Raw genomic sequence first — 26,750 nt, 5'->3', positions numbered from 1 at the left:
AAGCCCCGAGATAAAGCTTGGTTACGAAGCGAAATAACTGGGTTTGGCTCCCTATCTGATTTATCTAAGCATCTCAAGGCGAAATGTCCAATTAAAAATTCTTCGAGGCAATATTATTTAAATATAAATGCTGGAACAGATCCCCACAAACTGCACCATCACATTCATGCCCTTGGCTTTTAGCCACCATTCTTCCGCGGCTGGTGGAAGCCTTGCAAGGGTAACCTGGTTAGTCGGAGGCATTTCTGAAGTCTCACGCACTGAATTAAGCCAAAGTATTTTGCACTTGTAAAAATATACTATCTTTTTTCGCCCCCTTCCCAGAGGAAATGTCTCACATAATCACCAGAAAATAAAGTGCTGGAAAACAAAGAAAAGCGATGGTGACAGCATTTCTTTCCACAAAACAAAACATGCTAAGATTCGCGTGGAACTGCGGGATTCTCAGCCTGCTGCAAGCCCGCGATCTCACGGGGAAGGCTGACTGCGCTGTCTGCTCCTCGCAGGGCTTGTTGGTTGGTTTGAGTCTCACCTGGGGGTCTGGAGGTGGGGGAGAAAGCTGGGGTGAGCCAAGCTGGAGTTTGGGTTTCTTAGGGGCGCTCCACTAGTTTCCTAGGCTGGGTGAGCAGCGTCGTCAGCACTGGCGAAGGCGCAGAGGCGCACTGCAGCCCGCGAGCTCCGCGTACTCTCGCCAGGACCTGTTCCCTTTGGCTGCTGCTTTTGTGCCGCTGAGAACATTTTATTGCGGAGAGAACGGCTGCACAAAGGTAGGCCGTGTGCAGCAAGATGTGCAATTGCCTCTTCAGGGACCCAGCAGGGCCCGGAGAGCTCTGAAAACACAGGCAGCTGCTGCAAATATGAGTCATCTGCAGGAGGGAGAGGCCAGGGAAGATTTTACGCCGTTGTTTAGGCTCAATCTTTTGCTCGAGGATAGAAGAACTCAAAGACCTGGGCTGTCTGCCATTCACAACCACCCTGGAAACAAAAGACCATCTTGCGGCTCTAATCACATCACAGATAAAGTTTAGAAAAGGCGTGCTTACCGATGGGTTCTAACCATAATACGCTGGTTCTGAGTTGCTTGGTCACATGCTGGCCTAGAAATTTTACAGAATAAGTTGTTCAAATTGTGCATAAGTGTTCACTACACCCCACAATCAAATCCTCATGGTTATCCTGAGGATTATCTAGAGAAAACAAATATCGATAGGAAAACTGGAAATGTTACCCCATCGCCCACAGCTGAATTCAGAAAGACCCGGACTGAGGTAAATGGTGAGCACATACACTAGGAAAGGGAAAACAGAATCAAGTTTTCAGGCAAAGAAAAACATTCAATCTGCCCCCCCCACCCCGCCCAGTCTTTCAAACAATTTACTTGGAGTCTTTCTATAATGGTCCCATATGTTAATTAAGGCAACACAATACAGAGAAAAATAGTCCTGGTAGCTCAGACTTGTATAAGCTTTCTGAAATTCTGCAAACCTGACCTTGTCTAGGAAAGAAGGAAAAACAACATTGGCTGATTCATTGAGAGACAAACTACGTCATCATGAGATAAGACAGCTGAAGTCATTTATTCCTAAGGAATCTCAGTAGACTGTTAACTAGCTGGAATGATATGGTTCCTGTGACTTTTTATGTAGACCTCACTGGGGTCCTAAGTGGAAATAAGACTCCCTTTGATAGAAAATACCTGTTCAATGATGTGTCAAGGATATTCTAAGCAAAATGAGAAAGAAAGACCAGCATCTTCCTCATTACCACCGCTGCAGTATTCAGAGACTCATGGTGATTCTGCTGGGACTCACAAGGGCATTCTTTAAGGCAAACCAAGGGTGTGTGCATGTGTGTGCATGTGTGTGTGTGTGTTTAGGAGATGGGGAAGTAAAGAAAAGAGTAACATAGTTTATTGTGGAAGTGCAAACTCTGCTTTACCTCTACATCACAGAATGACCTTGGGCTGGTCACCTTCCCACTCTAGACCTTACTTCACTTGTCTATAAAATGAGAAAGATAAACTGGATGATTTCCAAGTGCCACCCTAAAAGTAACACCAGAGAGTGGTGACAGCCTTCTTCTGGCACACAATATATAGCACAATGATTCTAACATGTTTCTTATGTTGTGAGCTTTCTAGATACTGGAAGAACTTCCCTGGCACAGGGTGAGGCTTTAAATGTTTATCTTCTCCTCCTACAGGCACAAGTCGTTAATATGTTGCACAGGTGAGTCAACTTCAACAGGCTCAATGTAAAATTTTATGCCATATGAGTCAACATTAACTGAATCAACTGGCCCCAAATCTTAGCCCTCCATAGGAAGCCCAACATTACCTACCTGGGGAACAGACCCAAGCTATTAGTCTGTTAGAAATAGCCTCTGTGTTTTCTTCAAATGGTAAAACTGAATGCCATTTTTAAAACTATTTGATAAATATATCTCTTAGGCATTTTGTATGTCTAAAAAGAAAGCCTTGTTCATAAATACATCCATCACAAGTATCAGGGTCCATGCACTCATTCAATATTTATATAATATTTATTGAACGTCTACTTTGTGCAGAGCACTACTCTCAGTGTGCTAAATACAAGAGTTAAAAAAAATGACAGGTTCTCCACTCTCATGGAGCTCACCCTCTTGCACCCTCTTGTAGGGTCAAGGCAGAGGCAATAAACAAGCAAAACTAAAATTAGAAATAGGAAGAAGTGATAGAAACTGAATTGGCTACACTGGATTGGGCAGGCTCTTTGAGACGTTTAGTCTGAGCTATGAGTCACAAGAAGAATTAGCTATGCATAAATCAGGAAGAAGTGTTCTGGAAAGAAGAAACAGGTACTACAAAATCTTCAAAGCTGGGTGTGGTGGCACACACCTGTGATTCCAGCACTCAGGAGGCTGAGGCAGGAGGATCACTGCAAGTTCAACGCCAGCCTGAACTACATAACAGAAATCCTGTCCCTAAATAAATAAAGTCCTCAAAACTCTAGCCAGCATAGCCAGGGTGTACCAATAAAGGAAGTGAGTAACACCAGATAAAGTAAGACAGGTAAGAAAGAACCAGTAAGCAAAAATCCAAGTATATCACTGAATTTTATATTAATTACAGAACGGAGTATATTAGAGACTTTTCAACAGGCTGGTAACATAATCTACTTTACACTTTAAAAATAATTACTCCTGGTGCTATATGAAAAATAGGTTCCAGATGGGGCAGGTGCAGAAGTTCAAACTACTGTATTAGAAAGTTACTACACTTGTGCAAGTAAAGGCAATTGGGAAGTAGAAAAAAGATTTCAGGGTCTCAGGAGGAATGTTACTAGAGTAAATGAGAGTGAGTAAAGTGAAAGTAGACTGAGGGAAAAGGAACAAATGTAGCTTTAAGATGTTGCAGTTGAGCAATTAAAAGAAGCAGCGCTTCTGGTGGGGTGGAAGGAGTTAAGTTTTCTGTTGTGACCACATTAAGTTTGAAATGCCCTATTAAATGTCCACGTGGAGTGATGGAGTAAGAGTGGGACACATGAGTTCAGAGCTTCAGGGAAAAGTCAAGGCCGTAGATACAATCTGTGAGTCACTGAGATGGGATAAATGATGGTTCAGGTTGATAACTGTGAATAAAACACTTCATCTCATAAGGAAATGCAGCACACACCTTCTGATATGGCCAATCTGGAGCCCCTAATCGATTGAGAAGTCAGATCTTTCTTACGACCTGCTTCAAGGCTCTTGGTGTCACCTGAATCTGGGGATTTTGGTCACTTGTTCTGAACCCAGCTACCACAACCCAGCATATACCTTGGTGTCCATATTGCACACCCTCACTCCCATGTTTTCCCCATTAATACCGAGCCAGACCTCAACAGGGCATTTGGGAGGTTTAAGAAAATGAATGCCCCAAAGAATGAATCTTTGGCTGAGAAAAGATGGCAGCTGACACATAAACTCTTCTCCCTTCCACTTCTATTTCCACATGGATTGCCCTGAGAAAAGAAAATCCTGTCAGAAAATAAGCCCATGAGATTGAGAAATCTGTTATTCTTAAATCCAAGAGGTGGCCAGTTGACTAAGCCATGCTTAAATGTCTTCATTTTCTTGTCCTGCCTCAGTCTTTTTTCACTACCCCCTTCCTGGGGCTGCATTCAGAAGGTAGGAGTCCAAGCAGAGGTCCAAACTACCCTGCCACCTATCATTTAGCAGCTCTAGTGGTTAAGGATGTAACTGTAGTGGGTAAAAATAATGCTTGAAATCTCTGGAAAGCCTCAATAGGGGAATTATCATAAAATGCTAGAGTTAAGAACAAGGCCATACTTTCTGTGGTAAAGAACTACTTCCCATTTGAAAAATAGCTTCTCGAGTATCATTGAGACTAGGAAAGACTGAGCACCTGACCTTAAAACACCAAATGACTGTGCATCTAGAACTGTCCATCAAGTTGAATATGACCAGATTCACCAAAGCATGAGTTCAGACAAGCACAGCAGCAAGCTATTGATGAGGGATGGACCTGAGGATGCACAGAAGGCCTGACCAAGCATGTGAACAGGGAGCCCAGATTCCCATCCACCTATCTCTATAATATTAACATCTCTGCTTCAACTCATTCCTATAGCCTCATGAAGTACTCCTTAGCACTAATTAATAGCGGAAGAAAGAACTTGGGTCTGATTCATAGATGGATCAATATAATACATTGATGTTAATGTAAAATTAAAAGGATTACAGCACATTATCCAGGAGTGTGCCTGAAGGACAATGGTGAAGGGAATTTTTCTTTGTAGGCATGTATCTGAGAAGAATTCTTGGTCAGAGGGTAGCAACAGTAGGGCTAGGTGAGCAGGCTGTTGAGAACCCATCCCAGGGAGGCACGGACAAGGGTAGAGGAGGGCCTTCTGTGAACAGAGACTCCAAGTCCCCCTACACATGCTCCATTGTCTTTCAGACTTCACCTACAAAACACAAATCCAGAGATAAAATTATAAAGAATTTCATGACATAGACTTCAAATTATTAAATCCTAAAAGAGAACCCTCTTCTAAGCTTGGGGGCCCATGTGATGATGCTGGCCATGCACCCAAAAAGCTGACCTTGGCCCACAGGTGCCCAACTCTGGACATAAGGGAACAAACCTTCAACCACAAGGGATGAAGGAGTGAAAGTAAATTCTCCCCTATTTGTGAACTGTTCTGAGAAACACTCATTTATAAAGTCTCTTGGAAAACAGACTTGTAACCTTAAGAAATCAGACACACTTGAATCCTAGTACAAGCCAGCACAATTCAGCAGCCTCATATGAGCTTTCTCCTTTTCTTCATCCTGCCTGGATCACATCCCCTACTAAAGTAATAGCACATAAGCTATTTCCACCAGCTCTGCATTTTGAGTAATGCAGGCTAAGACAGTTAACTGAAAAAGTAAGGAGATAACACATTTTAGATATTTTATTCTAATTAGGAATGCTCTTTTACTTTAAAATTTTTAAGCTTGTATTCATATGCTGATTTTCTGAAGGTTTGTTTTTTAAAGGCTAGATCCACTGATTAATCAAGTTCTATTTTGTCTTTATTGAATAAATGACAGCCATAACACATCATTTGTAGTTTACAGACTTGATTTATTCAAAGTTAAAAAATGCATTAAAGGCCCTTTTAAAGTAACTCAAATGCAAAATTTCTCTAGATTTCTGTAGGGTTTTTTTCTTCTCTTTAATAGTTGTCTCTCTCAATATAACTTGGTAACCACTAAAATTTGGATCATGAATGTGCTTCAAAGGCCCATGTGTTAAATAAAAGCTTAGTCCTCATCCTTGGGAAGTAGTGAAAACCTTTACGAAGTAGGGCCTAGGGCAGTGGTGGTAAACCTCTGGCATGCGTGCCACAGACAGCTGTTTGTTATCATTGAAAGCTCTAAAAGGTTCACCATCACTGACCTAAGGGTATGGTGTCGCTGAGTGGGTTACCTTGCATATGCAAGGCCCTAGGTTCAAACCCCAGCATCTCCAACAGACAACTTGAGGAGTATTTTAAGATAATATGCTATTCCCTACAAGATAGATGGGCTATGACACTGATTCCCAATATCTAGAGGAAATTACAATAGTATTAAGACTTACTGTTTCCACCTCAAGACTGTTGTAACTGACCTTCTGGGTGTTCAATAACTGAGGCTCAATGAGCAAAGCTCTAAAAATAAGAGTAAAGAGGTCCACTAGGACCCAGGGAATGCTGGGAACCTTCTGACAGGGCCCTGCAACTCTGGTGAGTCATCCAACCTCCCCTGCAGTGAAATTGCTGACCCCTAAAGGACAGGAGTCAACCAACATGCACTGTGCTAAAAGAATGGTCACTAAAGAGGGAAATGTTCCCATGTTTCCAAGGGAAGCCATATACTCAAGAAGACTGTAGCCCATCCTGGCAGATGACACAACTGGCAAAGATATGAGGGAGCCAAAAGGCTCTTCATGTGTCCCCAAATGTAACCCCTGGAAATCTTTGGCCTTAGTACCAAAAGGAAAATTAATGTTGATTACCTGCTCAGTCTTAAATACCCAAAGGAAAATATAACCACAGATTAAAGTAGTTAATAACATTTTTTAAAACAGAGAAATCTTTGCCTTTCCCTCCATGAGATTAATGAGGATAAAGTTGAGAAATTAAAAATGGTGGAGGAAAGATCATCAGCAAAATACAGACTCTCCAGGACCTGGAATTGAGACACTTGGAAAACAACAACTTAGTGAAGAAAAAAAGAATTAGAATTCAGACAATTGGGAGGGAGCTGACAGGAAAACTAGAAAGGCCAGAGAACCCGGTGAAACAGCACAACACACAGAAAATAATAAAGTAAGCTGGATACTGGGGAGGGTGACTTGTCTCTGCTAACACAAGATAAGCCCAGATTGGGTTGACAACTGCAAGAAGAAACAAGAGGCCAGCTATAAGTTCTAGCCCCAGCAAAAGCTCGTGGTTATTGTAAATTTCAAAAACAGCATGGTGTTTTACCCTGAAAGTAACTCCTGCCACATAGTAGGCTAGAGTTGGAAAAGAAATGCAGTGCAGCACCTGACATATTTGAAAATTTTTAATCAGGAGCCATTTTGGAAGGGGTTAATTGTTTAAGACTGAGCTACAGAGCAACTACACTTCAAGGTTTTTGGGCTACTCTACAACAGTGACTGGGTGGGAGATAGCAAGGCCCCCTACGAAGGTTAAGCTCAAGCCAGGAAGGACATGGGGGTCCCACCCTCCATGACAAGAAGTCAGGCCAGTTGCATCTGAATGCTTGAACTAAGTCCAGCTAGCAGACTGCTTACTCCTTCTCCTGCCACCACCCAGCTGCCTATATCCAGCACAGAACTCAGTAATGTTTGCTTCCCCCATCTGCCAGTGTGATCAAGGATACATCTCAGCTTGGACAGTTGTCACAGCCTGAGGTGTACTCCAGAATGGGGGAGAGGAAGCACCTCACAAACCCACAGGCCATAAAGCTAGGTAGAGAAAGCAGTGATTTGGGGCACATAGAGAGACAAGGAAACTGGGAAGAGCTAGAGTGAATACATCCCTAAGGGAGGCACAGTTGTGGATCATGCCCAGCAGGAAATATAAAGAAGGATTCAGCATTCACACACAAAAATGAGAATGTGGAAACAAAATAGGACTTAGTAGTAACTCACTAAGACTCCCTCATATCTGGTGGGTTCCAGTGCAACAAACCCTGAAAAGAAACCACTCTTTAAAAAACGTGGAAAAATTTTTGGACTCACCACCACCATCAGTTCTTGAGGGTTTGTGGGTTTTTTCTTTTTACTTTCTTTTCTTATTCTTTTCTGTTTTGTTCTCTCTTTTTACTTTTTCCTTCTTTTCCATGTTTTTCATTATTTTTATCTAATTATTACTTTTCTTTTACTCCTGAGTAGCACCCTGTATCTTATTTTTCTCTCCTCCATCTCATCTTCTTTTTCTTTATTTTTCAAGTGTTGCTGCTTTCATGTTCCTTTTCCCTACCCCCTCCAATACTAGTATTACTATTATTTTGTTAATCTTTAGATATTTAGTGGACACAAAGCTACTATTGTTGAATTCTTTTATATCATTAATGGTACTATCATTTTTGCATTTAATAGATATTTACTGTAAGTCAATATTTGGTTTGTCTTTGTGTTTATATCATCATTGAATATCTCTTTCTTTCTTTCTTTCTTTCTTTTTTTTTTTTTTTTTTTTTTGAGACAGTTTCTTGCTATGTAGTTCAGGCTAGCCTTAAATGCACTATGTAGCTGAGGCTGGCCTTGAACTTGTGCTAATCTTCTTGCCTCAGCCTTCTGAGTGCTGTGATTACAGATGTGCACCACCACGCCTGGCTCTTTTCTATTGTTAATGGTGGTACAGTGGTAGCTTTAATTGGTTCTTATGCCAATATCCAGTATGTCTTTGACTCTATTATTGTTGCTGATTTCATAAAATTCCCAGGATGCCATAGTTGTTACCATTCACTGGACTTCACTATATGCCAATATCTGGCTTCTCTGTGTGTTATCAACAATATTGCAGTTCATTTTGAGAAAATTAGTACTGGCCAAATACCATGCACTCTCCCCTCCCCAAATTAATAGAAGGGATTGAATTTTAGGAGAGAAGCAAAGGCCTATACAGTAGTTTTCCATCCCCACAGCACATCACTGGAAAGCAGACACTAACTAAACAGGTGTACATAAGTGGTACCTCACTTAATTTGTTTTACACTTTTGGGGAAGATGGCTGCATTTGTGTTTGTGGGGAAGATGGCTGCAGTTGTGTTTGTCACCTGATGCAGTTTGTAAACAGAAGAAAAATCTTGTCAAATACTTTTGAGAACCAAATTGTTTGTGAACAGAAACATTCATGAACTGAAGTATTACTGTACTAGAAAATAAGTCTTTCCACTATAATTGACCCTTAACCCTCAACACACCACACACACTCTCTCTCTCTAAATGACTAGATAGATAGATAGATAGATAGATAGATAGATAGATAGATGAAATGAAAACAAGGCAAGAAAATGCTTCCAAAATCTCCCAACACCCTCAAAGCTAATATATGTGGCATCAATATGGAGGAAATCAAAAGCCAAATAGCGGAATTATATGAAGTGAAAAAAAATGATAAAAAGCAGATCAATAAGGTGCTTAGCAGGTTCAAAGATGATATAACTAAACAGATAATGAGTTTACAAAAGAAACTAATAAAAAGATACTGAACTGAACAAAATGATTCAAAACATAGATGACCAGTTTAGCAAAGAATTAAGTTCATGAATGGGTAACAAACAAAATTCCAGAAGACAAAAACTTCAATTACAAGTCTGAGTAGCATAAGTAACAAATATGAGGAGAATGTCACAGACCAAAAACCGTAAGATGGAAAACAATATTCCATGCAACAGGAAACCAAAAACAAGTAGCTCCTATTGTATTTGCAGACAAAGTGGACTCAAGCCAAAACTGATCAGAAGAGAGTAATAAATGAATTGAACAGCTGATTCTTTGAAAGCGCAAAGGAAATACACAACCCCTTAGCAATCCTAACAGAAAAGGAAAGAAAAGACCCATATTAATACAACTAGAAGTAAAAAAGTTAAAACCACAACAAATACCACCAAAATCTAGATTATTAATAACTACTTTGAAAACCTGTACTCCAATAAATTGAGAATTCAGAAGAAATGGAAAGATTCCTAGATATATATGAATTATTAAAAGTAAAACAAGAAGATATAAAAACTCTGAATAATCCAATCACCAGAAATGAAACTAAGGAAGTAATAAAAAAAAAAAAAACTACCAACTAAGAAAAGCCCAGAATACAACAGATTCCCAACTAAATTCTACAAGAACTTCAGGGAAGATATAACACCAATAATACTCAAACACTTTCATGAAATTGAAAGGGGAGGAGTAGTGCCAAAATCATACCTGAAAGCAAGCATTACTCTGATTCCAAAACCAGACAAGGACTCAACCTAAAAAGAAAACTACAGACGAATCTCTTTACTGAACATAGATAAAAATACCCTCAACAAGATACTGGCAAAGAGAATCCAACAAATCATTAAGAACACCATACATCATTACCAGAAAGGCTTCATCCCAGGGATGCAAAGATGGATCAACACATGTAAATTAATAAATATAATATATCACATAAACAAAACCAAGGACAAAAATCACATGGCACTCTCAACAGATGCAGAAAAAGCCTTTGGCAAAATCCAACATCCTGTCATGATAAAAAAAAAATGAACAAAATAGGTACAGGGGGACCTTATCAAAATCTAATGAAAGTCATTTATGACAAACCTACAGCCAACATCATATTAAATGAGCAAAAACTGAAAATTTTCCCTCTAAAATCAGGAACAAGACAAGGATGTCTACTATCAACACTCCCGTTCAATATCTTATTTAAGGGCTGGGGATTTAGCTCAGTGGTTCCACCACCTGCCTCACAAGCACAAGGTCCTGAGTTCAATCCCAGGTACCAAAATTTATAAAATAGTATTTAAAACTTTAGTCAGAGCAATCAGGCAACAGAAAGAAATAAAAAGGATACATAGGGGGAAGAAAGAATTCAGAATATCTTTATGCATACATGACATGATCCTTTACATAGAACATGAAAAAATTCCACCAAAAGACACCTAGAACTAATTAACAAATTCAGCTGTGTAGCAAGATGCAAAATCAACACACAAAGATCAATAGCATTCCCACACACCAACAATGAACCCACAAGAAAGAAATTAGGAAAACAATACCATTCGCAATAGCATCAAGAAAAATTAATTACTTAAGAACTAACATACCAAGGAAGCAAGACTTCTACAATGAAAAGTATAGAGCCATAAAAAGAGATCAAAGATGACATCAGATAATAGGAAAGATATCCCTTGTTCCTGGTTGGACAGAGCCAATATTGCCAAAATAGTCATATTTCCAAAAGTGATATATAGATTTAACACAATCCCAATAAAAATACCAACAGCATTCCTCACAGAACCATAAAACATAATCCTAAAATTGATATGCAAAAGCAATCCTGGGCAAGAAGAGCAAAGCAGGAGGCATACAATCTCAGATTTCAAGTTATGCTATGAAAGTACAGTGATTTTTTTTTCCCATTAAGTTTATTGGTACATTTTTGGTATAAAATACAGTTACATTCATCATTGGGATCTTGTACCATTACATGATGCATCTTGGTTCTTTTTTTTCCCCCTTCCCTTGCCCTCCCTTCACCCCCTCCACCCTTTCCTATTTGCAAAGACTTTGTTTCCATTTTTTTCCTTTTCTCATATTTTTTCTTTTCCCTTTTTTCCTTTCCCCTACCCCTCCCACTTCCCCTGCTCCTTTAGACCTTTACTTCCTGTTACACAATATCAATTATACATTTTTAAAATTACAATATTAAGATCTAGGAGACATTATCACAGATTTTACAGAATTTAAAAAGATATAGAAAGCATATTTCAAAAATCTGTTTTGAAATAAATTTGACAACTTCTAAGAAGTAACTTGGAAGACAAATTAATGAAACTAACTCTGGAGGAAATATAAAATTTGAATTGCACCTATTGAAGAAAGTATATTCCTAGCTTGAAAACCTACCTTTATGACAACAGCAGGCTCCTGTACATTTTAACTGAAAGATTATATCAAATAATTAAAGCAGAAAAAAGAAGGAACACTTCTCCCCTCATTTTAGGAAATCAACATTGTGCTAATCCTAAAACTGGATAAAGATAATAAAAGAAAAAAGTATGAACATAGATAAAAATTTGTTTAACAAAGCAAACTATTAGAAGTCAGACCTAGCAGTATGCAGAAAGTGGCTTTGTTATATGGATGGCAGTGTTGGTTCAGCATTGGAAGATCCACCCCTAAAAGACACCATTTTAACAGAGGGAAGGAAAAAGCCATATGATCCTGTCACTAGTTGCAGAAAAAGTATCGGACTAAATTCTACAGCTGTTCATGGTAAAAGCTATCAGGAGATTAGAAGTAGAACAGAAACTTCTCAACAGATTAAAGACATGTACTCCATACTTCCAGAGAGAATGCCTTATATGAATGGAGAAGATACAATGCTTTCTCCATAAGGTGGGGAACAAGGGCAGATATGCTTACTCTTTATCTGTCCATTAAACTTTGAAACCTAGTCCCCACCAAAATAGTCTGGCAATAAAATGACACAATTAGGATAGGATTGGCAAGGTAGAAGTAAAATCTTTATATGTAGATGAAATAATCATCTACAGAGAAAATACTAAGAAATCTCTAGGAGCCCCTAGAACTTGTATTTGAATTTAGCAGGATTAGAAAACACAAGGTATATATAAAATTCAGGTCTATGTATACTTGCTATAAATGAAGAATTGGATATTGAAATTTAAAAGTTATGTAGGAGTACAGAGGACCTAGAAAAGTTTAAAAAAAAAAAAAACAGTGTTGGAAGACATTTAGTACCTAATTTTAAGACTTCTTATAAAGCTACAGTAATCAAGGCAGTGTTGGTCTAAGGAAAGATCTATATCATTGGAATAAAACAGAGAATCTAGAAATAGAACTACACATATAAGGTCCACTGAGTTTTGAAAGATTATTTAACATTAGCATTTTATAGAATATAAACTCAATTCAAGAGCCGAGGAAGAGAAAGTGTTTTCAGCAAACGGCACTAGAACACCTGGTATCCGTATATAAAAAATTAATCTCAACCCTTTATTTCCATACATGAAAATAACTTGAAGGGATCTATGAACCTAAATATGAAAGCCTGAAACTATAAAACTTTAAGAAGAAATTATGAGGGAAAATGTTTATGAATTCAGGGTACGCAAGAACTACCTAGTATACAAAAGACATGATGTATAAAAGAAAAAAACTGATGAATGAGATTCCAGCAAAATTTAGAACTTTAAACGACATCATTAAAATGAAAAGTAGTCCTTAAACAGACCATATTTATAATGCATATAACCTATGAGCAGAATATATAAAGAATTCTTAGAGCTCATTAATAGACAACCCAATTAAAAAGTAAACATAAGAAGATGATAAATAGCCAGTGTAGCACAAGGAATGGTGTGCAACTCTAGAATCAGAAAAATACTAATCAATAACAAGATTGAATTATACACTCATTAGGGAGATGAAGTTAAAAGTTTTAAAAGCCTTGTCATGACTTTTTCTTTTTTTTGGATTCTCCCCCTTTGCATTTAATTTGTCACTCCCAATGGATTCATTCTACTGGGCTTCCTGTGGTTGTGATCCTTATTGTCTTTTCCTAGGTATTGCCTAAAATTTTTTGGAGTGTCGTTTTGATATTCATGAAGTTCCTGAGGTGCTCTTTATCATGAAAGTATCTTATTTCTCCATCCATTTTGAAAGATTGTTTTGCAGGGTACATCAATCTGGATTGGAGGCTGTTTTCCTTTAGGGCTTGAAATACATCACTCCAAGCTCTTCCTGCCTTGAGGGTTTGCATTGAGAAGTCTGCTGTGATTCTGATGGGCTTTCCTTTGTATGTGATTTTTTTCTTTTCTCGCACTGCCTGTAGAATTTTGTTCTTCTGTTGGATTTCTGGAATTCTAACTATTATATGCCTATGTGTAGATTTTTTTTTTGATCAAGGCTATTTGGAGTCCTACATGCCTCACTTATTTGTATGTCGAGTTCTTTTCCCCTCCTTGGGAAGTTTTCTGCCATCACTTCTGTGAAGAGTTTTTTTATGTCATCTGCACTCTCTCTTCTTTCTTCATTGACTCCAATCAGTCTTATGTTATTCTTCTTTGCATCGTCTAGCAGCTGCTGGATTGATTTCTCATGTTCCTTTACAATTTTAAAGCAATTTTTCTTTTCCTGGTCACTAATTGCAATCTTTTCTTCTATATGTGAAATTCTATCCTCACATTGGTTCATTCTGCTGCACAGACTTTCGATGGAGTTTTTAATCTCCTGGAAGTCTGTTTGCATCTGTTTTATGGATTCCATTTGTTTCCTATGTTGGGATTCCATCATGTTCCTCAGATCCTCTATTTTTTTAATCTGTGTCCTCTCTAGATTTATTAATTATGTCTTGCACCATGAGCAAAATCTTTGCTGTTATCTGAGTAATTATTTCTTATTTCATTTTTCCCAGATCTTTTTTGTTGCCAGTTCAGAGAGTCCAGGTGGTTGAGTATCAGATTGTTCCATCTTGTTTCCCTTTGGGGTTGCTGTAGGTGATCCAGAAGTCTGTTTTTGAGACTTGTTTATGTGTCTTCTCATTTCCACGGGGTGGGAGATGCTTCTGGCACCCATGCGGCTCACCTTCTCTGCCCTAGGAGCTTGGGATGGCAGTGGGGGAGCTTCCTTCTGGGTGCTGGGACCACCTCAGCTTCTCTGCCTTAGGGGCTTGGGAGGGCGGCAGGGGAGCTTCCTTCTGGGTGCTGGGACTGGCTCAGCTTCTTTCCCCTAGGAGCCAGTGATTTCTTTTTAAAGCATGGTACTGACCACCGCCCACAGTGCCAAGGAGCAGAGCCACCCCCAGCACCAAGCAGGTGAGCCTCTTGGGCTGCCATACCACTACCCCAGCACCAAGGACAGAGCCACCCCCAGAGAGGAGAAGGTGAGCCTTTTGGGCCACTATACCATCAGCCCCAGCACCAAGGAGCAGAGTCACGCCCAGGACTGAGGAGGTGACCCACACAGGCACTAGCAGCACCACCCTCTCTCCTGTTAAAATGAGAAGACCCGTAAACAAGTCTCAAAACCATACTTCCAGATCACCAAAGGGAAACAAGGTGGAACAATCTGATACTCAACCACCTGGACTCCCTGAACTGGCAACAAATGAGGATCTTGAAAACATGAAATCAGAAATAATTTCTCAGATAACAGCACAGATTGTGCCCATAGTGCAAGATATGATTAATAAATCTAGAGTGGACACAAACAAAAAAAAATAGAGGAGCTGAGGAACATGATGGAATCCCAACATAGGAAACAAATGGAATCCATAAAACAGATACAAACAGATTTCCAAGAGATTAAAAACTCCATTGAAAGTTTATGTAGCAGAATGAGTCAATGTGACGACACAATTTCAGATATAGAAGGTAAGATTGCAATTAGTGACATGGAAAAGAAGAATTTCTTTAAAACAGTAAGAGAACATGAGAAATCAATCCAGCAGCTGCTAGACGATGCAAAGAAGAATAACATAAGACTGATTGGAGTCAATGAAGAAACAGGAGAGAGTGCAGGTGACATTAAAAAACTCTTCACAGAAGTGATGGCAGAAAACTTCCCAAGGAGGGGAAAAGAACTCGACATACAAATAAGTGAGGCATATAGGACTCCAACTAGCCTTGATCAAAGAAAATCTACACATGGGCATATAATAGTTAACATTGCAGAAACCCAAGAGAAGAACAAAATTCTACAAGCAGTTAGAGAAAAGAAACAAATCACATACAAAGCAAAGCCTATCTGAATCACAGCAGACTTCTCAATGCAAACCCTCAAGGCAGGAAGAGCTTGGAGTGACTTATTTCAAGCCCCAAAGGAAAACAGCCTCCAATCCAGATTGATGTACCCTGCAAAACAATCTTTCAAAATGGATGGAGAAATAAGATACTTTCATGAAAAAGACCACCTTAGGAAATTCACAAATACCAAACCAGCACTCCAAAAAGTTTTAGACAATATCCTAGGAAAAGACAATGAGGATCACAGCCCCAGGAGACCCAGCAGAATGAATCCATCAGGCACGACAAGAAACTAAAGGCAAAGAGGGAGAATCCAACAAAAAGAAAAAGTCATGACAATGATAAGTCAATACATATCAGTTATAACCATCAATGTTAATGGGCTCAATTCACCAATCAAAAGAAATAGACTGGCAGAATGGATCAAGAAGCAAGATCCAACTTGCATACAAGAAACACACTTAGTTCAAAAAGAAACTCATACACTGAAAGTTAAAGGGTGGAAAACAATATTCCATGAGACAGGAACCCGAAAAAAAAGCAGAAATAGCTATCCTCTTTGCAGATCAAGTGAATTTCAAACAAAAATCTGAAACACTTCTGGTACCAAGAATTTCAGATAAGGAATAGTCAAATGTATTGTGAATATGTGTTTTCATTTCTCTTAAGTAAAAACTAAAGAACAGTACTGTTGGTTCTTAACACTAATACAAGAAATTTCTATATTGTTTTCCAAAATAGTTTTATCATATTACATTCGCATTAGTAGTATTAGAACGTTCTAACTGGTTCACACCTAAGCTGACATTTGTTCTTTTAAAACTTTTAACTTAATCTCCCTAATGAGTATATAATTCAGTCTTATTATTGCACTGATTAGTATTTTTCTGATTCTAGTGTTGCACACCTTTCCTTATGCTGTACTGGCTATTTATCATCTTCTTGTGTCTACTTTTTAATTGGGTTGTCTATTAATGAGCTGTAAGATTTCTTTATATATTCTGGTCATAAGTTATATGTATTATAAATATGTTCTGGTTAAGAATTACTTTTCATTTTCTTAACAATGTCTTTTAAATTTCTAAATTTTGATGGAATCTCATTTATCAATTTTTTTCTTTTATTCATCATGTTTTTTGTATCCTAGGAAATTCTTGCCTACCCTAAATTCATGAACATTTTCCCTCATAATTTCTTCTTAAAGTTTTATAGTGTTAGGCTTTCATATTTAGGTTCATAGATCCCTTCAAGTTATTTTTATGTTTGGAAATAAAGAGTTGAAGTTAATTTTTTACATTCAGATACCAGGTGTTCTAGTGCCGTTGGCTGAAAACATTATCTCTTCCTCGGCTCTTGAATTGAGTTTATATTCTATAAAATGCTAATGTTAAATAATCTTTCAAAACTCAGTGGACCATATATGTGTGGTTCTATTTCTAGATTCTCTGTTTTATTCCAATGATCTGTATGTTTTTCCTTATGCCAACATTGCCTTGATTACTGTAGCTTTAGAGGAAGTCTTAAAATTAGGTAATAAATGTCTCCAACACTGTTTTTTTTATCTTTTTACTTTTCTAGGTCCTCTGTACTCCTACATAACCTTTAAATTTCAATATCCAATTCTTCATTTATAGCAAGTATACATAGACCTGAATTTTTATATATACCTTGTGTTTTCTAATCCTGCTAAATTCAAATACAAGTTCTAGGGGCTCCTAGAGATTTCTTAGTATTTTCTCTGTGGATGATTATTTCATCTACATATAAAGATTTTACTTCTACCTTGCCAATCCTATGCTATTTGTTTCTTTTTATTGCCAGACTATTTTAGTTTGGGCCTATGTTTCAAAGTTTAATGGACAGATGAAGAGCAGGCATATCTACCCTTGTTCCCCACCTTAGGAAGAAAGCACTGTATCTTTTCCATTCATATAAGGCATTTTTGCTGGAAGAATGAAGTACATGTCTTTTATCTGTTGAGAAGGTTCTGTTCTACTTCTAATCTCCTGATAGCTTTTACCATGAACAGCTGTAGAATTTAGTCCAATACTTTTTTTGCAACTACTAACAGGATTGTATGGCTTTTTCCTTTCCTCTGTTAAAATGATGACTTGTGGGGGTGGATCTTCCAATGCTGAACCGACACTGCCATCCCTATAATAAAACCACTTTCTACATACTGCCAGGTCTGACTTCTAATGGTTTGTTTTGTTAAACAAATTTTTATCTATGTTCATACTTTTTTCTTCTATTATCTTTATCCAGTTTTAGTATTAGAACAATGTTGATTTCCTAAAATGAGGGGAGAAGTGTTCCTTCTTTTTTCTGCTTTAAATATTTGATATAATTCATCAGTTATAATGTTTATGAGCCTGTTGTTGTCATATAGGTAGGTTTTCAAGCTAGAAATATACTTTCTCCAATAGGTGCTATTCAAATTTTATATTTCTTCCAGAGTCAGTTTCATTAATTTGTCTTCCCAGATACTTCATAGAAGTTATCAAATTTATTTCAAAAAAAGATTCTTGCACTATGCTTTCTATATCCTTTTAGATTCTGTAAAATCTGTGGTAATGTCCTCTAAATTTTGATATTGTAATTTAAAAATGTATAATTGATACTGTGTAATAGGAAGAAAAGGTCTAAAAGAGTAGGGGAAATGGGAGAGGCTGGGGAAAGGAAAGAAAGGCAAAAGAAAAAATATGAGAAAAGGAAAAAAAATGGAAACAAAGTCTTTGTAAATAGGGAAGAGTGGAGGGGGTGAAGGGAGGGCAGGGAAATGGGGGAAAAATAAGAACCAGGATGCATCATGTAAAGGTACAAGATCCCAATGATAAGTGTAACTATATTTTATACCTAAAATGTACCAATAAACTTAATGGGGAAAAAAAGCATACTACTGGCACAAAAACAGATATGTGGATCAATGGCTCAGAATAGAGGATGCAGAGAGAACCCCAGGTATATTCAACCATCTGATCTTTGACAAAGGAACTAAAAACACATGCTAGAGGAAGGATAGCCCCTTTTACAAGCGATGGTGGGAAAATTGGCTATCCACATGCAGAAGATCAAATCTAGACCTATATCTCTCACCATATACTCAAATAAAATCAAAATGAATCAAAGATCTAAATATTGAAACAGAAACAATCTGTTGGAAGATAAAATAGGTAAAATTCTTGAAGACATAGGCATAGCCAAGAACTTTCTGAACAGCACCCCAAACTGCACAAGAAATAACATCAAGAACCAACAAATGAGATAAAATCAAATTAAAAATCTTCTGGGCAGGAAAATAAACAATCAACAGAATAAAGAAAAATCTTTCAGAATGGGAAATAATTTTTTCCACCTACTCCTCTAGAATATATAAAGAACTTTAAAAAATTAGACCCTTCCCCAAACAAAAGACCAAATCAAATATGGGCAACTGAAATGAATGATACTTGTCAGAAGAAGTACAAATGGCCAATACATACATGAAAAATGTGTTCAGCATATCTGGCTATTAGAGAAATTCAAATTAAAACAACACTGAGATTACATCTTACACCAGAAAGAATGGCTATTAGCAAGAAATCAATTAAGTGCTGGTGAGGCTGCAGGGAAAAAGGAATCCTTTTACACTGTTGGTGGGAATATAAATAGTACAACCCCTGTGGAAATCAGTATGGATATTCCTCAAAAAACTAAAACTAGAAATTCTATTTTACCCAGCTATTCCCCTTCTAGGTATTTTCTTGGAAGAATTCAAGACATATTACAGTGATACATGCATACCCATGTTTATAGCAGCACAACTCATACTAACTATATCTTTGAAGCAGTCTATGTTGAATGGATAAAGAAAATGTGGCATTTATATACAATGGAGTTACTAGCCTACTATAAAGAAGGATTCATTTGAGGTATTTGTAGGAAAATGGATGCACCTTGAGGCCATGATGTTAAGTGAAATAAATCAGACATACAAACTTAAATATCACATAGTTTCTCTTAAATGAAAAGGCTAAAGTAAAAATAAATTAAAAAGCAAAAATAAAAGATAAATAATAGGAAATGGGGAGGTAGATATTTTGCAAGGAGAGGAGGGTCAAGAGATGGGGGGAGGAGGGATGAGAGGGAAAAGAGAAATAAAAAGAATTAAAATGCATTATGTACACATACCAACTCCCCCTTGATAATCATTATGTACTGCAAACATGTACTAATAAAAATAAAAAATTTTTAAAAGGAGGATAAAGTCTCTCATGGGAGAATGACATAGTCGTGACATAGTAGGGATCACCACAGGGATGGGGAGCAGACAGAATCCTAGGCCCTTATCTGTTGCTCATTAAAGCATGATTTGTGTTTCTTCTAGGACAGTCAAGGACTTAAAAGCCATATTTACTATGAACCATGATTCCTCACTTGGGTCTACAGATGCCCAATAAGTAACTAAAAACAAAACAAAGTTTGACCTTCATTTTGGATCCTTTGTCACTGTAAATCTTTAGTCAAATCTCTTCTCAGATCTGCATAGGGATATGTTGATCATTTAGGGAGGATTTGTCTAGGAACTCATTGGACAGGCTTGATTACCCCTGAATTTACAGGATCCCATCCCCCTTTACAACTGAGGACATCAAGATAAGAGATTTACAGGGACATTCCATTATGCTCAGAATCCTCTAGGCATTGTCCTAAACATGTGATCACCTAGGGTCCAGGCTAGGTGAGTCTCAAAGGACTGAGACCATCATAGAAAGAGATGATCCTTTCCTGGGAGTGAAACCATCTCTCAACCATAAAGATTCCAGAACTGCAACACCAAGGTGGAAATAATGACCAACTGGATGCCAGCCCGCTAGCTAATCTAAAAAAACTGGCCTCCTGACTTTTTGGGTGGGTCAGAGTGTGCCCTTTATCAGAGTGTGCCCCATCCAGCTACCTAAGCTAGAGTCCTTTCCTATCTTCCCCTCTAACTTTTAAATTAGAGCTTTTTTTCTGTTTAAAAATTTAAAAACAGCATTCCCAAAGATGGGGATTACTGGGAGGTCTTAGGTCATTGGATGCATATTCAGGATGAGAAGAGGGGCTGGTGAGACCCTCTCCCTCCCTCCCTCTTTCTTTCATTGTGGGCCTTGAATTGAATGAGCTTCCCCTACCACATGCTTGCTGTGATTCACCATTTCACCACCACAGACCCAAAGTAATGGGGCCAAAACTCTGATTCAAAATAAACTTTTCTTCTTTGTAAGTTTATTTATCTCAGGTATATGTTAAAGAGTGACAGAAAACTTACTAACATGGAAACATTATTATTTTAGTGAACACCACTTGTTATGACTTATGTCTAGATATCCTCTCAAAGACTCATTCGGTCATAAGTGAGGCTTTTTCAAAGGTGGCTGGACCTAGAGTGTGTGATGCTTGGATTAAGGGTTTGTAATTTCTAAATTAGTCCACTGATTGGTTTGACATTGTTCTGAGTAGGATGAAGAGTGCCGCTGGGTGTGAGTGCTACCTGACTCAAGAGCGGGTAGCCAAGATAAAATATAAAGGACAAAAAGAGAGTTGCTGTGGTCATTTGACACTTGGTGCTGGCTGCCTTCTGCCTGCTCTGCTTTGTCGTGGACTATTTCTCCTCTGCAATGCCCCTTTACCCTGGTACCTTGTCTTGGAACCAGCCAACTATGAACTGAAACCTGTACACCAAATTGTGAGCCAAATAAACCTTTCCTCCTTTAACTTTGAGTGTTGGATATTTTGTCTCAGCAATGAGAAAAGAACTAGGATACCACTATTAAGTCATTCCAAAGTACTCAGCTTCTTTTTCATAGAATCAACTCTGGTTTTTTTCAACTAAATTTTCATAGGTTTGTATAATTTTTAATTAAATTGTACAATGATAATGAGAAGTACAATACATACAGTTTAAGAACAAACACAACTGATGCCTGTTATGTGTTGATCATCTCCCCTCTCATTTATTGTCCACCACCAGGTATGAGAGAATATCTAACTTACTTTCCATAGTAAGTAGGATAGGCTAGATTTGATGCAGTAAAAAGAAAACTCATTTGTCACTTGTTATGAGGGGATCACTTGTTATGAGGAGGACAAGGAGAAAGGGGAGTCCCTGTCCAATGTAACTGATTATGCTGGGTGGCTTAAAACACTTATTGCTCACATTTCTGAATGCTAGAAATCCAAGATCAAGGCACTGTCAGATCCAGTCTTAGAGGACTTTCTTCTTGGTTTGCAAACAACTTGCTTATTATTGTATCCTCACATGACAGAAAGGGAAAAGAAAACAAACTATGTCTCTTTTCACAAGGGCACTAATGCCTTTTATGAAGGCCCCACCTCATGACCTAACTATCTCCCAAAGGCCCCACCTCCAGACACCATCACACTGGAGATCAGCATTTCTACATATGAATTTTAGTCCTTAACCATTCTTGTAGGTTAAAGCAGAGGACAAGATTACACCTAACTTTAAGCAGGTGATCATATAGCCAGGAGGAAAACTGGAAACATCAGTGACTAATAGTCCACAATTAGAAAGAAGCTACTTAAGTGTCCTCCTTTCTTTATATCTAACATCCAACTCATAACTTCAAGTGTTCAAAGATCTCAGTAAATGATGAATTGTTTGATAAAAGAAAATTTTTTAAATCCCTTGAATTTCTTCTAAGAACCTCAATCATCTTCCTATTCCTAAAATTCACCCAGCTGGTGAAAAAAATAACTTGTTGCAGTTAGATTCTGTCCTTTTAGATTCTGACTTTTCAGAACAGTATGGACACTGACCCTCCAGAGAAGGAAGCATTTCTTTTGGCTGTTGTGCAGCAATACAATTTGATGTGTCAAAATTCTATCTTTAATCTGCCCTTTTACAAAGCAGTAATAACAAATGTTGTTATGGGAATTACATTTTTCAGATGATTAGGTTATATAGCAGACTAATCATCTTTGCTTCTATGAAGAATAAAGTGTACCACACTACTGGTTTTGTTATTAGAGAGTGTCAATTAAATTATGTAAGCTAGGCTGTTTATGTAAGTCCCTAATTACTGCTGGGATTTGTAAAGAAAGGTAGAGTTAATGGTCTTTTCTGTCATATCCCTTTGTAATGTGATGACTTTTGTGAGTTTCCTTCTAATTGCAGAAAACAACTAAAGCACTGTTAAGGAAAAATGAGTATCTAAATAATGATGAGTCAAAACCCACCTAATTAAGACCTGAGTGCCAGAAATGAGCCCAAACCTGCTTAGGAACACAGTTCTAATGGTTGCTGGGTCTCTCACAATGTGTTAATGTACTGGGGAATAGCCAGTGTCATCCATCTAAGCCTCTTCACCCGTATGTTCCAGTGCCTCCACTGTTAGGACCTCACATCTTTAGCAATGGAATGCTGGAACTAGATAATTTTATGCCACATTTGGAAATAAATCACATTATATAAGTTCTTATGTCATTCCTTAACTTGAAGTTCACCTCTGTGAAAACAAATTCTTTTTTTAAGTGGTCCTTAGACCACAGCAGACTTTCGGTCTTCCTTATGATTTTGAAGGCAGGCTTGCTGTTCTAGACTCTGACCTAATGAGGCAGAGTTAGAAATGAGATGGTGTCAAGGCACAGGACTCAGGATCAGTGGATCAAACAAGAGGTTCTAGGTTAATTCACCTGTTAGAATGTACTAAGACCAATGCTATGAGTATCTTGTTACAAAGAGGAAGGACAGAATCTACTGCAGGGTTTGAGGGGGGTGGATCTTAGTTACTTTTATCATTGCTGAGACAAAATACCCAAAGTTAAAGGAGGAAGGTTTTATTTTGGCTCACAATTTATAGAGGTTTCTCTCCATTACCAGCTGGGTCCAAGGTAGGGTAGCATGCCAGAGGGTCATCACAGAGGAGAAACAGTTTATGGCAAAGCAGGGCAGGCAGAAGGCAGCCAGCAGTGAAGCAAGCAACAAACAAAAAGGGACCCATGACAAGAGACCAGATACCTTCTTTCTGTCCCTTATATCTTATCCTTAGGGTAGATAGCATTCACACCCATGGTTGGACATCCTTAATCCTACCCAGAAGTATGTCAAACCTATAATTTAGTAATCACACACTCTTGATCCCAGCATCACACACTCCAGAGCCAGCCACCTCTGAAAAGTCCCACCTATGACTGCATGAGGCTTTGAGGGGACATCTAGACACAAGCCATAACAAAGGGGGAGGGAAAAATTGTCTTTTTCATGCACTTAGCAGACTCCAGAGGGCTAAGCCAGGCCTGTAGATGAAACAAGTCAGGCCTGAGAACCGAAAAGGAGAGAGACTAAAGGACTTGAAAGAGGCTATTGTTTTATGTTGAAAATTTTCTCAACTGTACATATTTTATGTCTCAAAATCCCCTTATAACATATTAAAAGTTAGTGTAGACAATCTTTGGTTAGTATAAAGGTGACAAACTTAGGGAATGCATGCCATAGTGGGCTGTTTGTTATCATTCAAAGCTCTAAAAGGTTCACCATCACTGGTATAGACAATCAACCTCAATATTAATTCCTTCATTGCCACCATTCATAATTCTTTGTGTGGTTTGGGGGGTTTTGTTCTTTTTTACTTCTTCCAAAACTGCACAATATCTATCTTTTGAATAATTAAAAATTCTGCATGAATTCTTCATTTTGAAAGAGGGGAGTCTGTAACTCTAGCAAAGGGAAGAGATAAGTCAGCAAAGGGCTTGAAACACAGTGAACCAGAAGGCACCTCTAGGTGGGAACACAACATTGAATAAGGAAAACAAAATCAAGGGCAAGGTCTGTCCTAGAGCAGAGATTTGGAAAGCACGTGGTGAGTTGTGACTAAAGTACTGAAAGGGAACTGAATGGTTACCCAAGAGAGTCCTAGGAGAAGATCAAATGCAGAACGCAAATGAACATCAACTTGTTTCAGTGGGCTAGAGGAACAAGAAACAAATCATGACGGCAAGGAGAGAGGAAGCCACAGGAGAAAGAAGATAGATTTGTTGCTGACTGGGGTGAAGTTTCAAGAAGGGATATTCAAATGTCAGAGGCTACAATGATCAAGCCAGCCAAGGATCTGAGAAAAGAAGCACTTCTCTTTGGAGGTACAGGAGAATCTCCTTGCCATAGAAGAAAAGAAAAAAGTGGGCACAAACCATGGAACCATGGGGCAGTCTTTGCAGGACAGATCTACACCCCCTGGCTCCTTTAGGTACAAGGATTTTACCAAGAAATACCTCTGGGTAAGCCTTTGTTACAGGGAAGAGAAGGTGGACATAATCCAATTTCCAACTACAGAAATTACTATGGGATTTTTGGACAATGTCACAACTATGAAGCATTACCTTCAGCTGGTGCAGATCTTCTAGGGAACAGGAATCCTTGTAATGCCAAGTCTTCAGAGCAACACATTTAGCTTCGCACTATACACTTTTCTGGCACCAGCTTGACCATTAGTTTCCTAGAGCTGCTATAACAAAGTACCAGAAAGCGGGTGGTTTAAGCTAACAGAAATGTATTCTCTCACAGTTCTGGAGTTTATTAGTTCAAAGTAAAGGTGTCAGTAGGCCATTCTGTCTCTGAAGGCTCTAAGAAAGAATCCTTTTGCCTCTTCCCAGCTCTTATGGCTCCTGGTAATCTTCCCATTCCCTGATGTATAGATTATCCTCAGATGGTTAAACTGTGGAGGGCCACAGGAGTGTTTCAGACTCACAGAGTCACTCCCCATGTCATCAGAGCCAGGGTTTCCCAAAGACATTTTCCCCTGGGCCAGAGGTGCCCCTCATGTGGAAACACCATCAAGAGTCAGGGGCATAAACCCTAGTCTATTCTTAATGTGCTTTAGCACATTTTCCATTCTTATCTCCACTCTTGAGAAGGACACCTGCCATCTTGCACATTGTGTGAGGCCACAGTTAGCCACATAGGGAATATTCTGCTATTTGTTGTAGGGGAGGGGAAGTAGAAAGAAAAGGGTAACCACTTAGAGGCCTGGAGAAGGAAATGAATGGTGGGGGGTACTAATAGGTAATTTCTATTCTCTTCTTCATGTTCTCTGATTATTCATCTTTTTTTGGCTCCTTAATCCTCTTAGTATTTTAAGTAACTTCGTTGATGTATAATTCACATAAATAACCCATCTATAAAGTATGTAATGCAATGGTTTTTATAGTTTTTATTATACACATAAAGCTGGTCAACCATCACCACTAATTCCAGAATATTTTCATCACTCCAAAAATAAATACTTATTAGCAGTCATTCCCTATTCTCCCTTCTGCAATCCTACCCCTTAGCAACTACTACTTGGATTTCTATATCTGTGGATTTGCCTAATGCAGACATTTCTTATATCTGGAATCATACAATATGTAGCCTTTTGTGGCTGTCTTCAGTGTAGCTTTGTCAAGCTTTACCCATGTTGTAGCATGTATCCAAATTTCATTCCATTTTATGATTGAATAATATTCCATTGTCTGGATATACGACACTTTGCTTATTCATTGACTAATGAATGGATATTTGAATTGTTTCCACTTTAATAGCTGTTGTGAATAGTGCTTCTACAAACATTAATGTAAAAGTTTTTTATGTGAACATACGTTTTCACATCTCTTTGATGTAAACCTAGGAGTAGAATGGCCAGGTGTTATGGTAATGATATTTAGCTTTATGAGGAATTGCCAAACTATTTTCCAAAACAACTATACCATGTCTTTCACAAAATCAGTAATTAAGAGTCTCTGCTGTGCTTACTTCACTGTTCTTTTACATTTTGTGTTTGCATAAGAGAACCTACATATAAGCGCTGCATTTGGCCCTTAACACATTAGTGCTTTGTAAATTAGTACATATGCTTTCATCCCCAGGATGTGTCTCTCATCTCCCTGTAAGACTAGAAGCAATTTAAGGACAAGGATCATGTTCTTATCCTTCTGCATCTACTACACAGCCCAGTATGATACCATGCCTCAAAGAGAATTAATTTAAATACCTCTGGATAGATATACAAATGTATGGGCTCAATAAATCTAAAAAATGTATAGGAAAATCACCAGCCTTCTCCTTTTTTGAGTGGGAAGAATTTTCTATCTCCACCACCAGTCACTGAGCTTTAATTACAGGAAACTAAGCTTCCTCTTGAATTTATTTGGAGAGACACTAGGTGTTGCTGGTTTCCCATGAAAAAGAATATTGCTAGGATTCATTCAGTAATATCTGGAGGAAGTTA

The sequence above is a fragment of the Heterocephalus glaber genome, unplaced genomic scaffold, assembly GCF_053883595.1.
Source record: "Heterocephalus glaber isolate CG9 unplaced genomic scaffold, H.glaber_assembly_v1.0 deba00000546, whole genome shotgun sequence".
Taxonomy (NCBI): Eukaryota; Metazoa; Chordata; class Mammalia; order Rodentia; family Bathyergidae; genus Heterocephalus; species Heterocephalus glaber.
Note: the sequence above shows the minus strand (reverse complement) of the source record.